Here is a 24,924-nt window from a genome sequence, read left to right on the forward strand (position 1 = left end):
CTACTCTGTCCCATTCCTTGCTTTTTAGATTTTTGCTAACCCATGTTGAAATCAGAGACCATGTTTCTAGGTCCCTCCAAATGTCAAGTTCTTTTTAATCTAATCTTCTACTCCCCACGGTGTTTTTCGCATAATTTAAACTCTAGATTACTTTATTAACATATGGCCTTTTCTCTTACATTAGACAGTATGAGAACAGTAATTTATAGGGTTTTGCACTTTAAGTGGCCGAATAGAGACATTCATATTCTCTCTCTCATTCTCTCTTTTACATACACCCCCCCACACACACAAAGTGTTGAACTAATAAAAAATAGTGCAAACTAAATGTAATGTGCTATCCTCGATGGGATAACCAAAAAGGGACATTAGTGAAACTAAGGAAATCTGAATAATACATGGACATTACTTAATAATAATGTACTGGGATTGGTTCATTAATTATACAAATGTACCATGTTAATGTACGAAGTTAATAGTAGATTAGAAAAATTACAATAACTATATTTATGGCTAATGTATTAAACAGTAGAGTTGACTGCAGTCTGCTTTGTGATAAGAATAATTAGGGTACAAAGTGATAACTGTTCCCTTTTTGCCAAGGTCCTCTTTGAATATAACCCTCTGTAGCAGAGTTTGGCAAAATCTGGGGCCAAATCCAGCCAACCACCATTTGTGTGGGCCTTGAACATGCTCTGTTATGATCTTGCCTGTGCCCCTTTCCAGAAAGCTGAGAGGGTGCAGGCTCAGGCTTCCTGGGCTCGATTCCCAGCCATTTGGTTAGGGGTTTTACTTGACTTGTTTAACCTCTGTGGACTTCATTTTCCATTTCTAGGAAATCAGGGGGTCACATCAGATTTTTCTCTTGGGGAATCTGTGACTTAGAGCATTTCTACTCTGAATGTGTGCTGGAAGTCTGTGATTGTAGCTTCGGAATTCATTGAAGATGAAATTTTGGCACTGAGCCAATTTGCATGCGTTATTATAGTTTATAACATGAGATTAATATTCATCATTTTTCAGCACTTTTGAATTCTGCCAAAAAAATAGCCCCTGAAAATAATAGTGTTGCCACATGAGGGTCACTTATGCATTAAAAAGACAAGATCACAATGTCTTAAAATACCCACATTAGATCTGAACTAAAAATCATATTAAAATATTAAATTTTACTTTAATTTGTGATGAAGTACACAAAAGTACATATAAGGTACATTTTCAAACAAAAATTTTAGGTTAATGTGCTTTTGGATCATATACTTAAATGATTAAGTTTGAATTTATTATTTAATATAATTTATAGTCTTATGTGATATTCTAGTTATGATAATAAAATTTTGAATACCTAATTATTCTCAAGCCATTTACAGACATTTAAGATCCTGCCAAGTGTCCATATTATGCTTGTTGAGTTAATCATTAGGAAGTTACTCATTCGACAATTATTTCTTAATTCCTTTTGAGCCAGTCATTGTCCATAAGAAGAAATTAGTTTCTAGCTCTAGTATTTCAGTGCTGTATTTTGATTAGGGGCATATAAAAAAAGAAAGTTTGTTTAGGTCTGCCTTGAAAGTTAAATCAAATAATAACCACTTGATTGGTGGAGGTACTCTCAGGAATGGCTGAATAGTGATTCTCAGCTTTGACTGTTCAATAAAATGACTCAAGGGGCTTTTAAAAGTTCCTCTGTGCAGCTTGTACCCCAAACTAATCAAGCCAATCTCTGGAGGCATTGTTTTAAAATTTCCCAAGTGCCTCCAATACACAGCGCAAGTCAAGAACTCTTAGCCTTAAGGAAGAGTTAGGGAGGGGCACCTGGGTTGCTCAGTGGGTTAAGCCTCTGCCTTCTGCTCAGGTCATGATCTCAAGGTCCTGGGATCGAGGCTCACATCAGGCTCTCTGCTCAGCGGGGAGCTTGCTTCCCCCTCTCTCTCTGCCTGCCTCTCTGCCTTCTTGTGATCTCTTTCTCTCTGTGTCAAATAAATAAAATCTTTAAAAAAAATTTTTTTTCATTAAAAACAAAACAAAAATGGAGGAGTGAGGGATGCCTTTTAAGATGATCTTTATACAGCAGAACTCTCCCACCCTTGGAAATTGGGTGACTTCAATAGCTATGGGTCATTTAAAGAGTGAACAGTAGTGCTCTCATGTCCATAGGGGACATATTCCAAGCCCCTCATGGATGTCTGAACCCACAGATAGTACTGAACCCTGTCTGTACTATGTCTTTCCTACACATACCCCCTGTGATAAAGCTTAATTTAGCAATTAGACACGGTAGGAGGTTAAAAACAATTACTAATAATAAATAGAACAATTAAAACAGCATGTTATAATAAAAGTTATCGGAATGTGGTCTCTCTGAGACTGTACTTGCTCTTCTGGTCAGGATGGACTAGAATGCCCGCGGGATGAGCTGACATGACAGGATGCATTCTGACAATGACAGAAGCATCGTGATGTCACGTTAGGCTACTACTGACTGTGTGACAACGCATCAGGAGACCATGCGCTTCTGGACCACAGATGGCTGCGGATGACTGAGACCGCAAAGGCCATACTGTGGATAAAGGGGAGGACTACTGTAAACTTCCAAAGAGAAAGAAGCTTGCCTGATTAAAAAACAAAAGCATGTCCCTTGCCCTCAATCTCCACCTCGCAGATACCAGGAGAGTCTGCCCTGATTTTGAAATTGCATGCCCCAGCACTACAGTGTTTGCTTTGGCTCTTGTTTTGCGTGGCACTGCCATTCACATGCAAGACCAGTGAGAGCTAGCATTTAGTGAGTACGTCTGGTGAGTTTCAGGCCCTGTGCTAAACACCATTCTGTCTCACAGCCAGGACCGAAAGAAGCCACTCACTTCAAAATAAAATAAAAAGTCAGAGTTTTGTTTTGTCAGAGAAGTTGTATCTCAGTGTAATTGGATATTTGATCATTATTCGTCCGTTCAAACAACATTTATTGAATTTATGGGCTGTTCCAAAGTAAGTTTTTTAAGTACTTTCTGAGGTTTAAAGCATAAAGGATCTGTGTGTGTTATCTTTTGCTTCATTATAAGCTTAGTGGCTTAAATATGACCATTTCTGACTTCTGCTGTTTGCAATTCAAGCTGGACTTAGTTGGGCAATTCCTCTGGTCTCAACCAGTCTCCCACACACAACAGTGCTCAGCTGTGGTTTCGCTTTGCTCATCTCAGCTGGGCTCTCTCATGTCTGGGGTGTGGGCTGGACAACCTGGCTGGTCAAACTGTGGTCCCTGTGACCTTTCATCCTTCAGCAGGGCTTGCCTGTTCCTCCTCACATGAGGGAGTTAGGGTTACCTAGAGAATGAATGCAGGTATATAAGGTACCCTAGGCCTGATCTGAGAACTGTCACTGTCATGCCTGCCATGCTTCTTGGCCAAAGCTAGTCACAAGTCCAGTCTAGATCCAAGGGCTCAGGAAATAGACTTGATCTCTCGGTGGATGACACCAAGAAGTCCTGTTATGAAGAGTGAGGATAAAAGAGAGAGGGAGAGTAATTGTGGTTATTTTTGCAATCAGGCCACAGGTGAAAACTCTAATTCTGTCTTGGGACATTAAGGGAGGTGTCTGGGAGATGGTTGAACAGGTTCAACCCAGGAAAACAAACAGTGTGCTGGAGGTGAAAGCAGTAGATGAGCAGACCTGTCAAACTGCAGCTGCCTTAGGGAAAAACAAAGTAGAGATTGTAAAATTTCCCAGATGTAGGAAATATGTCCAGTCCAACACAGAGCATGTAGAAGGCACTCAACATGTACTTTTTCATTTACATTTACATCATTTACATAAAAAAAAATCAGTACAGTGTGGGCGGGCCTATAAGACAGATGTAGTAACGTGAGAGCTTTACAGCTTTCCATCTGAGTGACCTTAGACAAGTTACCAACTTCCATAGCTCTCTTTAGTACAGTGAAGAGAGTAATGCTTTTTGTATGTTAGTTTTTGCTATGTAACAAACCATGCCACAGTTTACTGTCTACTTGGCTCTGGTCTACTTGGCTCCTGATTCTGTGGGCCGGACCATTATGGCAGTTCTTCTGATTTCACTTGGGCTCGTATATATGTCTGCAGTCAACTGTCAGTCGGCTAGGTGTCTGCTCCTAGCTGGGGTGCAGTGAGGGTGTCTGGTCCACATGGCGCTCATCTAGCCAGCTAGTCTGGGCTTATTCACACAGAGGATCTCAAGAGTGAGAGCAGAAGCATGCAAACCTTATGGTCTAGGTTCACAATTGACACGCTGTTGCTTCTTGATGCATTTCATTAGACAAGGCAAGTCACAAGGGAAAGCAAGAATTAAGAGTAGAGAGACATAGGCAACATTTTTTACTGGAAGGACCTATGAAGTCAAATTGCAAGCAGTGAGGACACAGGGAAGAGAAGAATTGTAACCATTTGTACAGTCTTCTAAACCTACCTATCATTCACAAAAATCCTATGAAGAATAAGTTAAATGTAACTTGATTTTTCTAGGTGAGGCTCTAAGTTAAAAAGCATCTGGCAAATGGTAGATGTTCCATAAAAAGAAGCTTTTAACTTTTTCTTACATACATTAGAAATCAGATTTTCAGCCAGATTTCTTTTAATTGCCTATTTTAAAGAGTATTAGGTGAGCCTCCAAATGGTATTCACAAAGGTTAAATAAATGTTATGCTTTCTTGCTCTGTTGCACAAAGATGATACAGGTAGGGAAAAGCTCATTGCCCGTGAGTGCGTGCGTATCCTGGCTTCGAATTCAGGGGTCATCACCTGATGAGGGTGACAAACCAGCAGTGGAGCTGGGCATTTTCACAGCTGCCCAGGAGAAAGACATGCTTAATAAGGGTCAACTCAAGAAAAAAGTTAGAGACAGTAAAGCATTATATTTTAACTCAAAAAATATTAAAGTCCTTTTTAATGGGTTAGAACTAGTTTTTAAACCTATGCAAAAAAAGAAAAAAGAAAAAAAAAAACAGCCTTAGTAAATCTTTATTGATTTTTTTCACTGTTGTGTTTTAAGTATTTTCACAAAACCAGCTAACCCCCATATTGTTCCAGATTGATCCATAAACTGCTCTTGGATCCTGTAAATTGGATTCAATGGAGATTTATTTATCTGACAGCTAGAATATCTCTAATCAGTGATGTGAACTGGGTCCAAAAAAAAAAGGCTGTCTTCTTTAAAATAAATAGAACATCAAAGGTTATTCAAGAACGTGTAGTATAGAAAAATGGCACGTGCTCACTGAGGCTAGTGTCTGCTTTTTTACAACTGCGGTAATTTGAAGCTACTCAAAGGGATCTCGGATGATCCCTGGGCTTTGCATCCCAAATCCAGCCTGCGTTCCCAGCCCTCCACCTCCAGAAGCCTCACAGCCCACAAAGGGCTGTGTCCACCTGCTGACACTGGTTTCCAGGGCCCCCCCTTCCATCATATTGTAGTTCCTTTTATGATTTTAGGAAGTCCTTGAGGTGGAGAGATTAAGACCTATGACTGTCCTCCTTTCTCTCACTTTCCTCCTCTCTGAGCGACGGGAGTGAGGGACAGCTACTGAAACTCCATAAGCCTTATTAGTTCCTTATTTTGCCAATAATGATTGTCCAGACACTTATGTTTACATGGTATTTCCATCATATGGCTATTAACAGAATGTTGAATCCCAGAAATTTAGGTCATCAGAAAGAAAAAGAGAATGTAAATTAAAATGTTCAAGACAGCCCAAAACAACCAGGTTTGCTCATGGCCTTGCTTCTGCCTTTAAAGCCTGTGGGTCACAGCCATAATCACCATCCGGTCTCACTCTGAAACACGAGCGTACAGGCCATGCTTGCCATAAAAGCTTCAGTGCCCTCGCCATCAGAGTAAACAGTTTATTTGAACACTTGGTGTTTGTTTTTCAAGTATTGTTTTATGGGCCATGTAATAACGTCCCTTACCTGGTCCCGAGCATATGGTAATAAGTATTCATGGATGTGATGTGTCTGTCTCTGCATGCCTGGGAATGATTTCTGCTTTATGAAATTCATGCTGGCAAGGACAGTGGTTTTTGTTGATACTAATAGACCATCTGGGGCTTGCTATTCTAAATGTGATGGCTCTGTTTATACATAATGTCTTTAAGGGAAATTCCATATTTTTTGACATTTGCTTGCCAAACTAGAAGTTGTATTTGGGTTTCTGAACCCAGATGAGAGAATTTTACCCTTGCAGACCCGGCAAATCTCTTAAATTACTGCAATGATTTTTTATAAGTAAAAATTAAATGCAAATGTGCTGTCCTCAATCTCAAAATCCCTGGACATCGTAAGGTTTTTAGTTTGTTACTCTAAGGAATGTACTGTATATTACACATTTTACATTGAGCACATGCCTTGAATGCTATTGGAAACCCTAGTCACATGAAAACCATCGACAGATTTAGTAAGTGTAATTGATCTCATTCTTCAGATTTTAGATAATTAGGAAAATGTAAATACTAGTTCGACCTCATACCTCTATAGTATTCATGCAAGTTCTCACAGGCTGACACAGTGAAGGACCACCCTTCTTCTTCCTGTTAAGACCATGGAACTTTATCCCTTTTAGAGGATGCCATACCTTTCAGAAGGATGGCAACCAACACCCAACATGGAGGGTGTGGAGTCATCATTGGCTGTAGTCCCCACCCAACTCTTTTATTCCCCACCCATCAAGTTGAATGTTAATCACCACTAATTAATAGTTTTGCGCTGTGGTTTTCTTAAGGTAGAGTTAAAAAGAAAGCAAAAGATAGAATGAACAGGTTCTTTTTTTTTTTTTTTTTTTTTTTCAGGTTCTGTCTTTAAAGAAAAACGAGAAACATGTTTCTTTGAGAAAGAGAAACTTACTTCCTCGTGGTTAATATCCACCTGGCCTGCCTCAGTGTTTACGGTATGTGCCAGGCCCCTGTGGCATTGGAGCTGGTGGCTGGTGGCAGCTGTGTGCTCTTTGCTTTCCTGGCTCGTTGATGAGAACTTCTTCGTATGAGACCACGTTTTAATACCACGTATAGTGAGGAAAGACTATAGGATCTAGAGTGAAGGCAGTGGAAGGGCATGGCTCCATTATTTCCTAGTTAGGGTGGGTCCTAGTTAGGGTCTTGGCCATTGGCCAACCTCATAATCTCTCTGCTCTGTTGTTTCCTCAGCTTAAAACAAAAATAATGATTTTTTAAAAAGAAAGAAAAATAAACTCTGCCCTAAATTTCTCACCAGATTGTTAAGCTACTCAAAAAGTAAAATCTGTGAAAATGTTTGATAAACTGAGGTATTATACAGAAATAATGTGATAATAATGCTGCTCTGAACCTGAGGGCTGAGGGAAGATGAAGGCTCCCAGGTCTCTGTAGACGAGGAAAGGACTCAGGTTGAGAAACTCCACCCAGAGCATGGGGTGACTTACCACAGAAGCAGGAATTCGCCTGTGTCTGTCAGACACCTGACCCTGTGTCCATTCCCTGTGTTATGAATAATGTTGTGATTCTTGCCTTGTTCCTGCCGTTGCCATAACAAGTGCTAAGGCAGACTGACATTATAGGACTTTGGGTGCATAAGATGCCAGGAAGAGAATAAGATAAAAGTAAGGAAAAGGGCCTAAGACTGAACCTCAGAGAAGAATCACAGTATCACACAATCAGGGAGAGGAGTGAGGCTCTGGGAATGTCTTCTCAACATGCGGTTGGTACCACGGTTTGTCATTTTCATACACATGAGCCCGTGGCATTTCAGTTGACACACTGATGACAGTCATTATGAATAGTTATACGAGGTGCCCACATAAAATGGGTTCTTCCTTTTTTACACAGACAGACACATACAAACTTAATCAGAAACCTCACAGTCTCATGAGTGTGAGTTAACTGACCCGGGCAGACAAAATCCTTGATTGTTATTTGATCATTTCAGTGATAGAAGTGAAAAAAAAAAAAAAAAGATGAATAGAGGCCTGATGGTTGCATCTAGAGGCTTAATCACTTCAGATTCATATTTTGGCAAGAAGACTTCATAGTTAGTGCCTTGTCTTGCACCGCAAAACCCAGTGTCTGATTACACCTCTTTTCATGACATTAAGATTAATCACTGGGTTCAGGTGTAATCATCCTGACTCACTCACTACAGAGTTTCCAATCAGCCCCAACCCTATAGTTTGAACCATCTTTGGAAGAGCATTGCTGAGGAATGATGGTTAGTTCTGAGTTGGCTTTGTGACTGTTTATGGCCTACTGTCGGCATTACTAGGTTCCTATATGTTTCCATAAAAGTCTATTTGAAATTGAATTATATTTTAAACAAATCTGAATTGGTCATCGTTTAAAATAGTATTTTTTGTAAAACATTCATATCATTTCATAATACCACTATTTTACAAATACAAATTTGTGTATACTAGATTTGGTTAAGGCAAGCTCTACCGTCTCTTCGAACTTTGTAGTGTGATCAACCATCCTGCATCTAAAGCAGCCGATTCTGATGTTGATAATGATTACAGTTCACCCTGTGCGTTCAGTGTAGCTCTATTCAACTAAAAAGAGAATCAGATACCAACCGTACATTTAAATACTTTATATAGTTTGAGTTTTTAAAAGATGCAGATTCCTTAAATATATTTTTGAATAAAATACATTTTTGTTAAAATAGCAAGGAAAGCAGAAGGAGGAACTAATATTTATCAAGTGCCTTTTCTGGGCGAGGGCACTAAACTGCATGTTTCACAGGATACAAACATAGCTTATTTTGCTAGTGATATCAAATATACTTTTCTGCACTGAATGGGAAACTGAAATACTGAAGATTCTGAATGAAGCTGACATGCAAACATAGCACATATTTGGAAGGCTGGCAGAGTGTGTTATCAATATGGCTTAAAGTGCTAATCTAGACCCAACAGAAGCGCCTCAGAATAGAGGTAGTGTCCAACTGTCGATTCCATATGTCAGTAGGATTTGTCCTGAAGATATTACAGCTGACTTCCTGGCCACGTCTATTAGTATCATGTGGTAATAATGGAAGTGTAAGATTACTGACAAAAGATCCCAGGCCATAATAAATCCCCCAACATGAAGTGGATGCTTTTTGCAGTGTAACTCCTGTCCCAATCCAGACTTGGATGGGAAAGACCAATAACAAGAGATGCAAAAACGTCTCCTTGGTTCCCTGAGGATCCAATGCCAAAAGAGCATGGTGTTTACCACCCCCCCCTCCCCGATAAAGTGGTCTAAAGAAACCTCAACAGAAGATTGGGAGTGCTGTTTCAGACATTAATGTCTAGCTGCTTTCTGCTGGGAAGTGAAAGAAACAGCCAAGACTGCAAGATGTGCACACAGAGAAGCCCTCCGGCAGAAGCGCAGAGCCAGCAAGGCACAGGGTGCAGATCGCCTTCTCTGCAAACGCAGCTGGCCCCGTGGATCTCATTAAAATCCCAGCACGTGTATATTGCCTGGGGAACTAAAGGTTAAAGTTGACGCTGGACACACTCTCATTTATTATCTATTACTACCAGTAGTTTCACCCTTCAAGGGGACATGACTGTCCTCGGCACAGTCTTGGTCAGCCTGCACACGTATGCAGTCATACGCCCTGTCAGGGTTTACGGAGCGCCTGCTGCTCTTGTAGGTGCTGGAGTTAGAGCTGCAAGGACAGAGGGTCCTCATGGGGCTTATACCCTGAAGAGGATCCTGCAAGCGTAAACACAAAGTCCAACACAGAAGATGCTTTCAGCTGGGATGCCTGGAAAGGAAGAAAGGATAATGGGATAAAGGCAGAGGTGGGGATGGACAAGGAGGGCTTTGGAAGTCTTCCTGAGAACATGGTGCTTGAACCGGTAGAAAAAAAATGAAGAGGAAGCGGCTCTGCTAGGACTTGAAGGATGAGCATTCCAGCAAAGACCTAGGATAGAAGACCCAGGGTGACGTCCCAAGAGCTGGAAGGAAAAGGCCACAGCAGCCTTGCAGTAACTGTTTGTCTGAGGTGAACAAAATGCCTTGTGTCCATTTAAGCAACAAAGATCAAGAGAAAAGCTAAAGTAGCCCAAAGTATAACACGAAATATTTTTGTCCTATTGTGTTCATTTCCAGGACACTCTCTACCTGTAAGAATTGTGGGTCACTTTGCAAGTGGGAGATAATGAATGTCCTTGTGCTCAGCCTTGACAAGCTACCGAAAACCAGGCCTATGCGAGAACCAGTAAACAATCATGGGATTTTTTTGTGTGTGTTATTTCTTGTTGTTTATATTTGAATATACTTTAAAAATAGAATTATCTTAATTATTAAAGTTAAAATTAATAATTTTTATTATTTTTTATTTATCCAGTCAACTATGTTGAGCCATATGACTTCTAGATTAGTGTTTTGAGGACTACAGAGAAACATATGTAGACAACACAGCAGAGAGAGAACGTGGCTCAGTGCCCATGTCTTCTGGGTCTGGGTCTTTATGTTGCAAGCTCAGATACCACCTTCCGGAATAGACTCTACACATGCTCTCTTTGGGCCCAAGTTCTGAGGATATACGTGTGCAAAACACTTGGTTGATGTGGTTATCAGTGTGGACTTGTGTGGGAAGAGGAACGATGAGCTTTTTTTTTTTTTCACGTGGTCACATCCTGACTATGCAGGTTTCAATACCATAAGAAATAAGATGAAGTAGCATTTAGAAACATGAATGAATAATCCAGCTAAGTGATTCTAGGTCCTAACTATGTATTCAGATGCTCTGGAGACACATTTACAAATGTCAATGTCCAGACCCAATCCCTACTGATGCCAATTTCTAGGGTTAGGTTTGGGCATTTCATATACCATTTCCCAAGTGACTCTAATATATAGCCAGAGCTGAAAACCCTAATCTAATTCAGAGGAACTTACTAATTCTGTTTAACCTTTAGGATAAAGTTGGTTTGATTTCAGTTATCTTAGTCTTTGTATCTTGTATACCATCTGGATACTTCTTTCATTATTTCCTTAAAGTAAAGGTCAGAACTTATGATCCAGAAGATTAACTTAGTGGGAAAGTCTCTTTCCCTCCTTTCCTCCTCCCTCCCTTCCTTCCCTCCTTCCTTCCTCTTTCCTTCCTTTTATCCTTTGCTTTTTAAAAAAAGTCTCTTCTTATAAAACCTATTCTAGACATTGAAAACTTTAAACATCTATGAGCAGTTCATGATAATTACATTTAAAACGTCATGTGTGCAATATTTAGAAATTGAGATTTGCTTCTAAGAAATATGGAGGTTCTTATAATAAAGACATTCATATATAAGGCTCTTCAAAATGTTTGAAATAAAAAACTTGCAGTTGCAGTTGGTGTCGAGAGAGGAAAGAAAGAGCTAGACTAAGGTAATTGCCATAATTGAGGATAATTACATCTTTGAGTTTCCAGCCAGCTATATGAGAGGAGAAGAGAAAAGGGAAATATGATTTTCGTACATACAGTTGAGTTGTTATTAAGAAAAGGCAAACTAATGTAGCAGGATAAAAAGCCTTTTTCCAGGCACTAAAATCTCAGTTTATCACACAGACACACAAAGCTTTATGTACTACAAAAGAGAACAATGTCATTAATAGTTTTACCAAAAAATGCAGATAAACAAATCCTGACAGTTTCTTATAGTATTATTTTAGAACAGCCACCTCCTTAAGATCTTAGTCCATAGGGTTAGCTGCTACCTAGTGTAGCCCTAGCTCACGACAATAGGACCCCATCAGCTCTGATATGGAGGATATTAATATTCCAGTCACCAGGGTAGGAGTCTGTCCTTCAGTCCATCTGAAAGCCATATCCAGTAATAGACTAGGGGAAAAGGCATCAGGCACAACTCTGTTAGGAAATATGAAAGATTGAAATTTGAGTGATCTGACACAGTCTTGGGAAGAGTATTAATAGTTTGGGGACTCTACTGAAATCATATACCTTCATGTCTTGGATGGACCGTGGATCCTTCCATTCCAGAATCAAAGACTTATGGCAGATTAGTGAATGTCGTAGAACGTCTCCAAGTATTCTTAATCATATTGTCAGGAAGATGAAACCGAGTACACAGGTGACTGCTAGCAGACCAGCTGTCCCTAAAACTTGCTTGTTCCTGATAATACACCAACGAAATAAAAATGAAGTGAAATTTCAAAGACTTTGAAGAAAAGTCTAAGCAAAGTAATGTAAAACAGATTGAATCCTTCTCCTAAATTTCAGGACTAACAATGTATTGTTTTACAATTAGTACTGAGGAATCTCATAACCATTATAAATAATTGCTTACAAAAAGAACTGGAATGAAGCCACTTGGCTTAGATCATTTAATTCAATGAATTAAAATGATAAATACTAATTTCTTTTCCCAATGGCAATAACTAGATGTCAGTCACTATTTTGATTTTTTTTATGAGTTTTCTTTTCTGTCTGAAAACATACCTTCTTGTTCCTTATGTAAGTATATTTTTCTTGAAGTCTTCCTGTAATAGAGATGAGAAATAATTAAGCAGGGCCCCTCTCAGGATCAAATCCCACTGTTACCTCCCCCATGGGATGTATTTACGGAGCTGCCAGCACAGCTCTGTGGTGACACGCACACCTCTAGGAGGCACCAGTCACCTGTTATGGTGTGTGCTGTTAGCACACACAGAACCTCTGTGTCAATGGCAGAGAAGAGTGAACACAAATTCTTGACTCCGTGTGCAAAATTTGAGTTCCCATGTTCCATTTTTTAAGTTGTAAATAGTTTTACTTTATACTCCTTAAATATCTGTGTTTCTTTTCTTAATACAGTTAAAATTGGGTCCCTTGAACCCTCAGGAGATGTGACTGGCCCCTTTCTCCCAAGCTTACCACAGCACATCTCTAAGATCTGTCTTTCCCAACTTGTGAAGCTTGCTGCCATAGTCCTCTCCCCTACCTCTCAATTTAATGCCTTTGAAACATTCCTTCCCCCGCACATGGGTGAAAACATAGCATAGAGAAGTGAAGGGTGGGGAATGTCAAAGCTATACCCCGCTAATAGATTTTAGTGTGCAATCGAAAGACTTTTCTTGTTATCCACTTTCCAGGGAAAATGGAAATTGGGACAGAGTGACAACACTAACTGTTTGACATACGGAGTGCTTTGAAGTCAGCAGGGGAAAAAGGCCTGTCTCTAAAATATCGGTGTCCTGAATCTATATTCTAGGTCTCTTCCACCATTCCGTAGCACTGTGGCATTGAATGTAAGTTCCAAATGTGACCCTTCAACTTGGAGCCCCTGTGACACTCAAAATATAGAACTCTCCAAATTATATTAAGACTTTCCATAAATATAGCCTCAACCCCTAACTTCCATTTTATTCAGGGCTTACAAACAGAGAAAATGGGAAATCTGGAGGGAGAAGATGTGATTTTCATTAGCTATGAAGATTTTCAAAATTGCATTAGTTTCAGTTCATTAGGCCTCATAATCACATTAGCTGTGTGACATTGTAAGGAGAGGAGCTGCCCTGCGGAGATCTCCCGATGGGTTCCCCTGGAGTCTCACTACTTCTTGCACATGGGGACTGAATACGGGATTAGATTTTTCCTTTCACCGGCTGAACCAACAGAAACAATACAGCACATGGAAACCGTGTTTACAAAGACGTTTCCTCATCCTTCCCTAATTCTTCCCACAGTGACTCCCCTGGCCAAATGCTGTGTCTATTCTGAGGATTCCAGAACTCTTGAAGGCTTGTCGAGTAACTCCCACCTCACTGGGATTCCCACTGGGCTCCTAAAAAAGTTGGAGCCCGTGGGTTTCAGTGAACTACTCACTTCAGAATCACTTAGGACATGTGAGAGATACAGATTCTTGGGCCCCAACTCCAACTCTCTCATATCAGAGTATCTGAGGCTCAGGCCTGGGCATCAGCAGCCTACCTAACAAGTGCCCCAGGTGTTGTGAAGCGGGATGTGGGGGTTCCTCAGGGACACAGGTGCAATGGCTGGTGCTCTCCTGTGCCCGGGAAGGAAGGCACAGGCGGCTGATGAGGCCGATGGACAGAGAGGGCTGGCCGCCATTGAGCTGAGGCACTTGACTACATCGGGACTGGTGATTCAGCAGACCACAAAGCACTCCTCCTTTAAACTGAGGAAACATTCTCTTGCTCAGAAGTATGATCCTGTTGTGTCCTGCTATGTCTTTCCTCAGAACCTGGAGTTTGCTCCATCTGTCTTTCCTGTCTGGTTCAGAGTCTTCTGGCTCCCTGGCATGTGAGTGGCTCTGTAGTGAACACGGATCTCCCCGAAGGAGGTGACTGGTTCTGGTTGTCGAGTTCCGTCTGGTCGTGCCAGATCAAGTCGTGTAAGAACCTCTCTCCAAGGTGTCACTGCTCTGTTTCACCTACTCCCTGACCCCCATCAGTGTGGTTTTATCTTCCCTAAACTGGGCAAAAGAAGAGAGGAAAAGATCTTTCTTAAATTCACAAAGTAACCACAGATTAAGGCCAGCTATAGGTAAAGTGCTAAAGCAGGGAAAAAATGAGAGAAATCTCTTCCCTCCGCCTACCTCACGCGCATGGTGCCTGCATTCCGGCCTCAACCCTCTCATCCTTCACCGTTGCCTCCCTGTCCCTTACCAGGTGACTTGGTCTGTTCCATGTAGGCCTTCGTACGATTTTGAACACGCATGCCAATGCTTACAGGAATATTTGGTTTTCTAAGCGTCCTTTAACCACAAGGTGAAAGCAGTTTTCTCCCACTTAGTTAGGAAGTGGTAGAGCTCTACAGGTACCTTCCCTGGTCCTTGCACTCTGACCTGTCCCTGGAGGCTGGCTGACCCTGACTGTGCTGAGTGCATGCAGGGGAAGTGGTCCTTCCCACCCTGTGCCCATGCAGAGGCTGTCAGTGGAATCCACCAGACACATTGAGGACAGTTCCCAGCTTGAAACAACATCAGTCCAAGGGCACTGTGGCTGCATCAATGCCACGGCGCCTCTGCCACCAAGCTGAACAGAATCAAGCTGCAATTATTGTGACTGATGCAACATGGTAGAAGTGAAAAGGCTTGCGGCTTCTTGTTTCTTTCTAATTTCACGTGCCTGGAACTCAACAATTGGCTTTTTACAATCTTTGATCAAAATATAGCTCTGTATTAGGAACTTGATTCGAGACATTTTTCTCCTCCTGCATATTGAATTTTGCAATTAAATTGCCTCAGACCCGTGTCGTCTCATTTTCAAGAAGATGAAACCATGCTGGGGACATAGTAGGTATTTAATAATTTTTTTTTATGAATTACAGAGTGTCAAAGAGTAAAATACTCTTTGTGCCTTTGTGTTAAAGAGTAAGAAATATCAGAGATATTAGCCTAGAAACTAATGAAACCAGCCCAAAGAGCTGACCGTCTTTAATAATAGAAACAGAGAACTTCTCCAGAATGTTTTATTACATTTGGAACCTCTTCAGGCTTATCAAATACCGAGGTTAGAAATTAGATAGCTCACTTCCAGACTTGCTTTCTCTGTAAGATCTTCCTAAGTTTGAGCACATGCCTTTAAAAAACCTCAGAAGCTTCCAGCAGCAGCGTTTCCTCTCTGTGTGACAGGTGTGTGCCCATCTGCATATTTTTTGTTTTGTCTTTGCATTTTACTTAAAGGCTGTTATAAATATGAATTATAAATGGGTAAATATGCCAGCTAGATGTTGATGAAAAAAACAGACTCGTTAGTCAGCCGCGCCGCCAGTGTTCAGCAGTGGGCTCGCTGGAAGTGGAGTTATTGACGGCCGAGGCCATTGGGACTGGTTCCTGGCTTGGGCACTGACTGAAAAGGCTGCCTGTGATTTTTCTTCCTGACGTTCCTGTAACCACTGCGGCCCTGTCAGGTTTTCCTGGGAATTACTAAGACTGTGCTTTCTGGGGAGTTGAAACTATTGATCACACTGAGAATTTCATGTTCTTGCTGGGTCAACATTTCCCACTGGGTAGAAAGCCCTGAGTTTTTATTTTAGACCCGAGGTATTTCTGGCTACTTTCATAAAATGACAGAGTCTCGGAGCTGGAAAGAAACCTTACAAATGGCTTCATTTTTCAGGAGAAACTGAGGTGCAGGAAGTTTGGGCTTGGTTGAACATGTCATGTTAAAGAACACACAGTGACATCTGCTCATGGCATTTCATGGGTCTCTGGATTGGTACAGAGCTGCCTTTCCCTGGAGTACTTCTATGGGAATCAGGAAAGTCCTATGACACAGGGCTCTGGACTCATCTTCACATAACCTTGAATGAAATGAAGACCAAACTGCCCCAGGGATCTGGCTGGATGACCCTTCAGCCCCAGCTGGAAGGAAGATGATCATGTACCCTAGTACTACTCCAAATGCAGTCCTCAGGCCAGCAGCCTAGACCTCACCTGGGGACCAGAGAGAAACACAGAATTCAGAATCTGCACCTTAACAAGATCCCCAGATGATCTGTAGATATATTAAAGTCTGTTTTAGAGCAGTCGTTGAGCATTTGACTCTTGATTTTAGCTTGGATCAGGATCTCAGAGTCATGAGATCAATCCCCACATAGGCTCTGTGCTCAGTGAGGAAGCTGCTTTTCCCTCTCCCTCCCCCACTTGTGTTCTCTCTAAAATAAATAAAATCTTTAAAAAGAGAGAGATTGTGGGCCCCACCCTGACTGATTCACAGGCCTCAGGCAAGCCCAGATTTCTATATTTTTAACGAGTTCCCGGAAGACGATGAGGCTTCTGGTCCAGGCCCACCCTGTGAGAAGTTCTGCTCTTCAGGAACCCTTGCCCTGCCACTTCTCTGCAAGGCACTTGGGAATCTTCTAGAGCCCTTGAGTACCCCGTTCCTGGCAGAAGGCCCTGAGGATGAACCCAGAGAAACTGTGCTTTCAAATACAAGTTCAGACTTACTCTACTGTAACTTGTCCCAGCCCCGAGGGGTTCCCAGTAACAGCAGCAAGTAACTCGTAGGGATGTTTTTTGAAGATTTTGATTGTGTTTTTTAGGAGTCAATAAAAAGGATTTTGTCTGCTGATTCTATAACATAAATAATTCAGAGTGGTTTAAAAACAATCAAGAAGAGAACGAAGATGGCTGTGGCATACCAGGCCCCGGGGGCCAAGAGGAGCCTCGTTCTCGCCGGCACCCGGGGAAACACGAACTCTGACGCCCACCGCCCTCGTGGGAGGGTGTAGAATCACATTAGGAGGTGTGGCAGGGATGCCAGACTGCTTGCCGGAACTCTGCCCCAGCTCTCGGTAAAACCAGTGCTCCAGTGGGATTCCTCGGGCACGCGACTCAGATTGCCATCGTCTTCGATTCTGCCTCTCCCATCGTGAGAGTTGACCTTTCCCAGAAGAAGCGCCCTTTGATGTGCAGTCTCGATGAGATAGCGCCTTTAGGGGGAGGGCTTGGTAGAAGCTAATTGGTATGTGAAGGATACTGGAGCATTTGTAATTAGCTGTCCACCCCCAGTCTGACCAGCTGTTAAAATATATCTGATCGTTTAGATATCATCAGCCATGAATGGAGGATTTGAGAGGCATTTAGGTCAAGCAGTAAGTTTCAGAACCTGCCAGCAAAGAAATGTAAGTTGTTATTGGTCACACCTTTTACTATTATGGAGAAGAAACTGGCTGAATCACTATACCTGAGAAGTCAAATAAAAACAGTGCCAACAGTGCTTAAGAGAGCAGTGCTGTCAAGACCTGGTCTCAGGAAGCTGACCCTTGGGTAAACACCAAGCCCTCATGGGGTTCTCTAGGTCCCCTGGAAGGAGAGCACATGCCGATGCATGGCTGGGAATGAGCAGTGAGCAAGCCTGAAGAGACTGAGCATTCTAACCTCTGGTGCTAAGAACAAGTCACGATGGAAGTTAACAGGGCCAGGAAGAGGGTGAGGCTCCCACATCCCAAACAGGCAGACGGCTGGGGATGGTGAACAGCATGGGGCTGGCCACCGCCCGCCCCCTGAAAACACGCTGCTGGGTGTCATGCTACAGTGGAAAGTGGTGGGGACACCGAGTCAGGAAACCTTTAGCTGTGTGACCCTTGACACGGTACTTAACCTTCGAGCCTCAGTCTCCTTGCCTCCACCAGAACACCGTAAGGAGGGAGTAACGTAACATGTGGGAGAGTGACTGGACCAGTCACTCTCCTGCATGTTAGTCCAGTCCAGTGTGCTCACTGGAGAGTGAGCACACACTCACTTGGGCTTTTTCAGTGTTTTTGATTTTGAGCCTTTGAGTCAACACTGGCACGTGGTAGGGCTCTTCAGGGCCTGGGTAGAGCAAGATGATCACAGGTGGGAGGCGGGCAGTACCATGGAAATCTGCCTATCAGGGAGGCTGACAAGCGGACTTCTGGAATTCCTTGTGTCCCTGCGGAATTTCAACACCATCTGAAAAAAACTGAGAAAGAGCAGCTTCTTCTCATCCTTCCCATCTCTGAAGGCCTGGTCAACATTCACCTCCTCTTTTTCTCCTCTGCTCTATTAGTTCATTCGACTGTTAATTCATTCAGATTATTTATTAAGTGCCTACTGTGTGCTGCTCACTAGGGCTACAGCTGTGAACCGGATAGGTCTGTTCTCAGCGCCCACTTTGACCTTTGGCCGATGGAGGAGACAGCGAAGAGCTTCATCATTTCAGTTTTGAGTAATGCCATGAAGCAAAAAGCTTTATAAGCTTTTACAAAACAGGCCTAAACTGGCATGTGCCTGCATGCATGCTTGTGTGTGTGTGTGTGTGTGTATGGAAGGGGGGGGCTGAAATGCAGCATGCGGAAAGTGGCTCCAAGGAAGTGACACTTCAACTGAGATCTGAAGCGTGCTTAGCTTTCATCAGATGAAAAAACGTGAGGCAAGCCAAGAATAGTTAAGGCTCTTCTTTCCCTTGAGACATGGAAGCCCCAATGCCTTTTGAGGGAGGGAAGAGAGAGGAAGGCATGAAAGGCCCTTGCTGAGAAGGGGTCAGAGGAACGCCGAGCTCGGGGGCGTAGTGGGGCCACCAGTGCTGAGAGGCCGCGAGGATCCATGAGCACAGGCACCGACACTTCCCCTGCTGTGCCTTTTCCCGAGAGACGTTCAGCTGCTTTGGCGACAGTGCAGAGAAGCTGGTGGCGGTGTTGAAGGTTTGGTTTGTGTTAAGGTTTGGCCTTAAGACATACTTAGCTTATTTTTTAATTATTTGCTTGATGTGCGCATCTCTTTATTCTTCTTCTCGCCCTTATAAATCATTAAGCGTTCGTTTTTAGAATTTGCTTGGGAATTTTACTCATCTTTCCTACAGAAATAAGCATTCTGTAAAAAAAATTTCTTGATTGGCTCCTATTTTCCAGTTTTATGTTGATGCTGAGAAGAGGGGGGAAATGAGGTGGACACATCCTGCCCGCCCCCAGGGAACTTTGCATTTAGCGCAGAAGAGCAAGGGCATAGGAGACAGACTGTAAAGCCCAGGTTGCACACTTCCCCTTTAGACTCGCTTACACAAAACGAAGCCCTTTTACTATGTACTCACCTGGTCTCTAGGAATCTATCAGTAGCTCCCTCTTGCCCTCTCCCTCCTTCTCTCTTGAGATTTACCATTAAAAATAAAAAACGAGGGGCGCCTGGGTGGCTCAGTACGTTGAACAACTGTTGATTACAGCTCAGGTCATGGTCTTGGGCCGTGAAATAGAGCCCCTCGTTGGGCTTTGCACTCAGTGTGGAGTCTGCTTGACTCTTCTCCCCCTTCCCTACTCGCCTGCTCTAAATAAATAAATAAATACATAAATATCTTTAAAAATTACATGAACCTTAAGAATTGGTCTTCAAGTCAGGATATGAGCAAAAGCAACCTTAGAAGTTACTCCTTACCCATCAGTCTCTTACCCCTTGGCTTTACTAAAGACAAAAAACCAAAAATGGTGATGGGGCTTTCATAAGCAATAAACTATATTACTTTTATAACGTAAGTTTAACGTTTTGAAGACAAGTGAGAGCCACACAGACCCCTCCCCTGGAAAGGATCAGCTTTCACGTTTCCTGTGTGGATCAATACATTTGGTACTACAAAAAGTAATCAAGTTACACTGACAGATGGCCTTCAGGATTTATAACTTGCTCTTAGAATGAGTGCCTGGCTCATTCTGCCTTCAGCAGCAACCCTTGATAACAGGGTCAGTTAGCGACCTTCAGGATTTCCAGGTTCCTTTGTCTTACGCGCACAGGTGCTGTGAGCTTGAGCTGCAGAGGAAGAAATGTCAAGTCATTGCTCCATGGTGATGCTTTAAAATTTACAGTTCGAGAAAACTATAAACAAGAAAACTCTTACCTTGGAGTCACCACCTTCCGCTCTTTGGATATATTTTCCCCAACTCAGGAAAAAGAAATAGGGACATCTTTGTGACGACCTTATTTGGCAGAGAACCTTTGTGCCTTAGCAAGATGGACGACCAGCACTGGTTTAGCTCCCCACGCTTACCGCAGACAGGTTCACGCTCATCCGGAGTACAGCACAGCAGCTTGCCTAGATCAGAGTCGCTCTAATCTGAACAGAAATCTACCTGAGTTTAAATACACAGGCTTAAAACTCTTTCAGGGGACTCGAGAATTGTATTGAGGGATTAATTTAGCCTTAGCCTGGGCATCTGCCCATGCACCTCACAGGACAGGAGCCCAGCAGAGAATTTGGCTCCTCAGCTATTGTTAAATTTGTCTGGCTAATCTGTAACTCATAATGAGTCATTTTACCTCATGGTTCCCACACCTGGTCATGACCAGGAAGGAGGAATTCCCATGGGGTTGTGTCCCGACTTCCTGATTTTGTCTTTCAGTGAGGGGTCATGAGCGGAGGTGGTTTCTATCGTGCTTAATTATGAGTTGACTAGGACAGCTATAAAATGGTAATGACTATCATTACCAACCTCGCCTGCTTCAGAGGAATCCAAGTGTCTGCTTCTATCGCTGATCTCACTGGCCATTCCAACTCCACCAAACTCTTAGTTACATGGGCTGCTGTGCTCTTAACCTACCTGTTAAGAGAGTTGAAAAACCAAATAGCTGTCATCTGGTCGTCCCCTTTCATTAATTTCATCTGGATTTTGTTTTTTTTTGTTTGTTTGTTTTCTTTCGGGTTGGAATCGGTTTAGGTGGCTGATAGTCTAGGCTAATGAAGACGAAACACCTAGCACAAGGCGCAAACAGCAGAGTAAGTCTCTCCTTGAAGGGGCTGATGATTGGGCTGAGACTAGGATTATACCGCCACCTTGTGGCTAATCGTGGCACCTGCTTTTAAAGTGAAAGGCCATCGATTTTTCCTGATTGAATCACATATTAAGATCACGAAAGGATTTAAGAGGATGAGAGATGATGGAGCAAAATAATTTTGTCCAAAATACTTATTAATACTAGCTTTCCAGATCTTTTCAGAGAAGCCGCAACAGAAGTTCTGTAACCTCAAGTACTGACCTTTCTCAGAGCGAAATGACAAGTCCTCACAGTAATCTGAATTATATAAAATTGGGGTGGGAGGATGGTACCATTGCCTATTTTAAATATCACACATTTATATTGACACTCTCAGCTGTGAGTGTACATCAGTGCAGCCAATAATGTCTATTCTAAAACAAAAATAGATGCTATGCAACTATTACTCTTTCATGAATATGATGATCTTCAGCTCATCTCAGTAGGGCATATGGGTGCCGTCATAAATGTTAGCTTGAGGTACAACGAATGGTGTTCTCTTTCCCTATGTTGAGTAACTCATAGAATATTTAGAATGTTTACCCATGTGGTCTGACAAATATTTTTCAAACTTCCAACAACTAATATTCCACAGTTGAATGTAATTTTATCAAGTCAGGGAAGAACAGGACTGAAAGAAAGAGGATTAAATGACTCCAAGAAAATATGCAAGATTGCTCCAAATTGTTCATGGTGTCCAAATTGTCCTGCTGCTACAGATTAATTCTGGATACTCAGAATACCATCCCTGATATACCCATTAGAGGAAAATAAGATGGTCCTCAGGAACATACCACAGACTTTGGAGCCTTCAATTCTCTTTTCCACCAGGAACTTGGCTGGGAAAGAGGCACAGTGTATAAGCTGGCAAACGTCATCATTGCGGCAGGACTTTCAGGGTGACTTTTCACTTCCCAAACACTGTGCCTCTTATCCTCTTATTCTATCCCGCTATTGCTAATCCTGATAGAAGCCTTCCAACGCAGAGGGAAAGTCACAGACCCCACCCCACCCCAGTTTAAAACACACTAAATTGGCCCCTGAGCAGTGCTTTTAACCTCCATGAAACCAGCACATGAAGTCTAGTCTTGGGAGGAAAGGCGATTGCACCGCCTGGACCATCCACACTAGGCCTGTACTCTCATCCCCAGCAAGAAAAAAGAGCATGGAAGTGATATGTGCATCCGGATACATGGTGGGGTTCCATCTGGACATACAGTCCTAGCTTAATCGGAGGTAAGACCCCAAAATGGAAGGCGATGACCAGAAAGGGAATGGGCGAGACAATTCGGAAACTGAAGTCCAGACAAAGGAAGAGACCAAGAGAGAATAACAACAACTGACACAGCCTTGCTGTACAATAGGAAACACCCCCCCCACACCCCAGGTCTGCTGCAAGGGTCCAGAGGTCAGGTGTGTGCAAACCCCTACTCTCCCGCCAGGCCCCTAAAAGGGGGGCCGCCCTTGCTGCGCTGCCAACACTGCTGTGACCTGGTCCTCCCGTGTCCTCCCGTGGAGTTTCACTCTGAGGCTTCTAACAGGCAGAAGCTGCCCAAACCACAGGAGCCCTTGTCCTTCGGGATTACAGCGCAGCCGGCTCAGAAACACAATGATGATCATGCTTTTCCTTGTGAGATCCTTGTCCGGGAACAAAGTAGCTCTTTTAGTAGCTTTTCAACAAGGGGAGTGAGCCAGGAGCCTTGACACATTTTCTCTGAGTTACATCTTTTATTCAGTAGCTCGTAATAATCCGCTCTCATCGTCTCCCTACACCGTTCCGATAGGCTGGGCACCCCACATAACTTCATTGTATTCTACACGCCTTCCCTGTTGAGAGAGACAACATGTGCAGAAAGGGAGAAAGGTCCTACAGATTCCACACTAGCTTGCTGGATGGATATCTGGCTTTTGAATAATTCACACAGCAAAATATTTTCTAGGAATCTGGCACTTTATAAATAGACATTGATTAAATCTGTTGTATGAGCGAATGAGTGAACGAAGGAGGGAACGCGCAAACGCCTGCACAACAGATCTCTTTTGTTTGTGTTTCCCAAAATGTGTTATGCTTTGGGCCTGTATATAAAAATTTATTTCATATATATTCATAGGACGCCATGATTTATGTGCTTGCTTGAATATATTTTAGTAACTGGTTGTGGTGCCAGTTTGTAGTCTAAATTTAAAGTGAATTATTCATTGCTTCAACAAACTAGAAGAAAAGCGATGGTTATTTTCATTCAGTTATAGCTGTCCAGGGGCAAACATACAGAAGCACTTTGACCATCCATTACTGTATGCGTGTATTGTTTACAGGCATTATATATAACCAGCACAGGATGAAAGACGCTCTGTATTACGCAGGAAGTTGTACGTTTATATATTTACAGAGCATTAGGAAGTGTTCATGTTGATTCAGGGCCCCAAGGAAAACATGGACTTCATCTAAAATACTCTCTGCATACATTGTAGATAAAAGTTTCTTTTTCTCCAGCTTTTTATTATTTTTCAATCTTGAATATTCAAATAAATGTATGTGTTTGGTCCAATTGCACTGCCTTTGCCAAAATGGCTTTTATTCTCCAAGCCCTTTCAAGGGGCACTCCTGCTTGGCACTAAGCCAGCCAAGTGCTGGCTTGAGGCACACAGCACGATGCTCCCAGAATGTACTCACAGCTCTTTCAGTGAAGCAAACGACAATGTAAATAGGGGTAGTCTTTTGCAAGAGAAAATAATTTTTTGAGTTCTGATTAAGATAATTTATTTGTGAAATTTGAGATTAAATTAAAGGCGGCTCCTTTTAAGTTAGAATATTCTAGAATTGAGCCAAAGCAAATGTTCTTTAAGCAAGGCCTTTCTGACAAGAGATAACTATTAATTTTTTTTAAATTTCTGAGTCTAGTTGACAGCCAATGTTACATTAGTTTCAGGTTTACAAGATAGTGATTCAGTTCTCTATAGGTCATGCTCTGCTCACACAAGTGGAACTCCCATCTAGCAGCAGACAACGCTGTTACAGTACCAGACTGTATTCCCTATGCTGTGACTTTTATTCCCGTGATTTATTCATTCCATAACTGGAAGCCTGTACCTCCCAGGATAATCATTAGTTTTTAATATATTGCTCTATTTTTCAAAATCTGTAACTGAAAATATTCCACAATACTCATGTGACCATTTTCATTTCGAAGATTCACAGCTGGAACAGGGAGCACGCAGTCACCCCCGCTGAGAGAGCGCTTCCTCTAGGGGCTAAGACGACAGTTCTGGAGTCTGAAATGGCTGGACTCCCATCCTTACCCTGCCACTCAGCATCTGTGCCGTCTTGCGAGAACTTACTCGATGTCTCTGCCATTCAACTTTCTTGCCTGAAAAATGGGGATGAGCAGGGCGTTCTTCACAGGCCAGTAGCAGTAAACAAGAAAAGTGTTTAGCAAAAATTCCAGGACAGGCCAGGTATTAAAACGTACTAGGTACAGCTTTTGTGCTTAATTTGTAGTTTTTTATAAAGAGGTCTTATTTACTTCTGGTGATGTATTCTTAGCACATACTTTCATCTGTTCTTTGGAAAATGTGCTTATGGAGCGCTCACAGCAGCTCAGTGAAAGCTGGCCCCGAAGACAGTCACAGTCACAACAGATAACTGTTCTGGGCGAATATAAAGACATTCTCCTTCATTAACTGCACCAGCCTTCAACCTTCTCCAAGAATGGTAGCTTTGAGAACTAGGGGGGAAG

The 24,924-nt window shown here is 42.4% G+C and overlaps 1 protein-coding gene across 3 annotated transcripts in view; it reads left to right on the plus strand.

Annotated features, from left to right (window-relative positions):
- Nucleotides 1-24,924, plus strand: part of PAG1 (phosphoprotein membrane anchor with glycosphingolipid microdomains 1) — a 137,605-nt gene that overhangs the window by 88,035 nt on the left and 24,646 nt on the right. The window lies entirely within an intron of this gene.

The sequence above is a fragment of the Meles meles genome, chromosome 1, assembly GCF_922984935.1.
Source record: "Meles meles chromosome 1, mMelMel3.1 paternal haplotype, whole genome shotgun sequence".
Taxonomy (NCBI): domain Eukaryota; kingdom Metazoa; phylum Chordata; class Mammalia; order Carnivora; family Mustelidae; genus Meles; species Meles meles.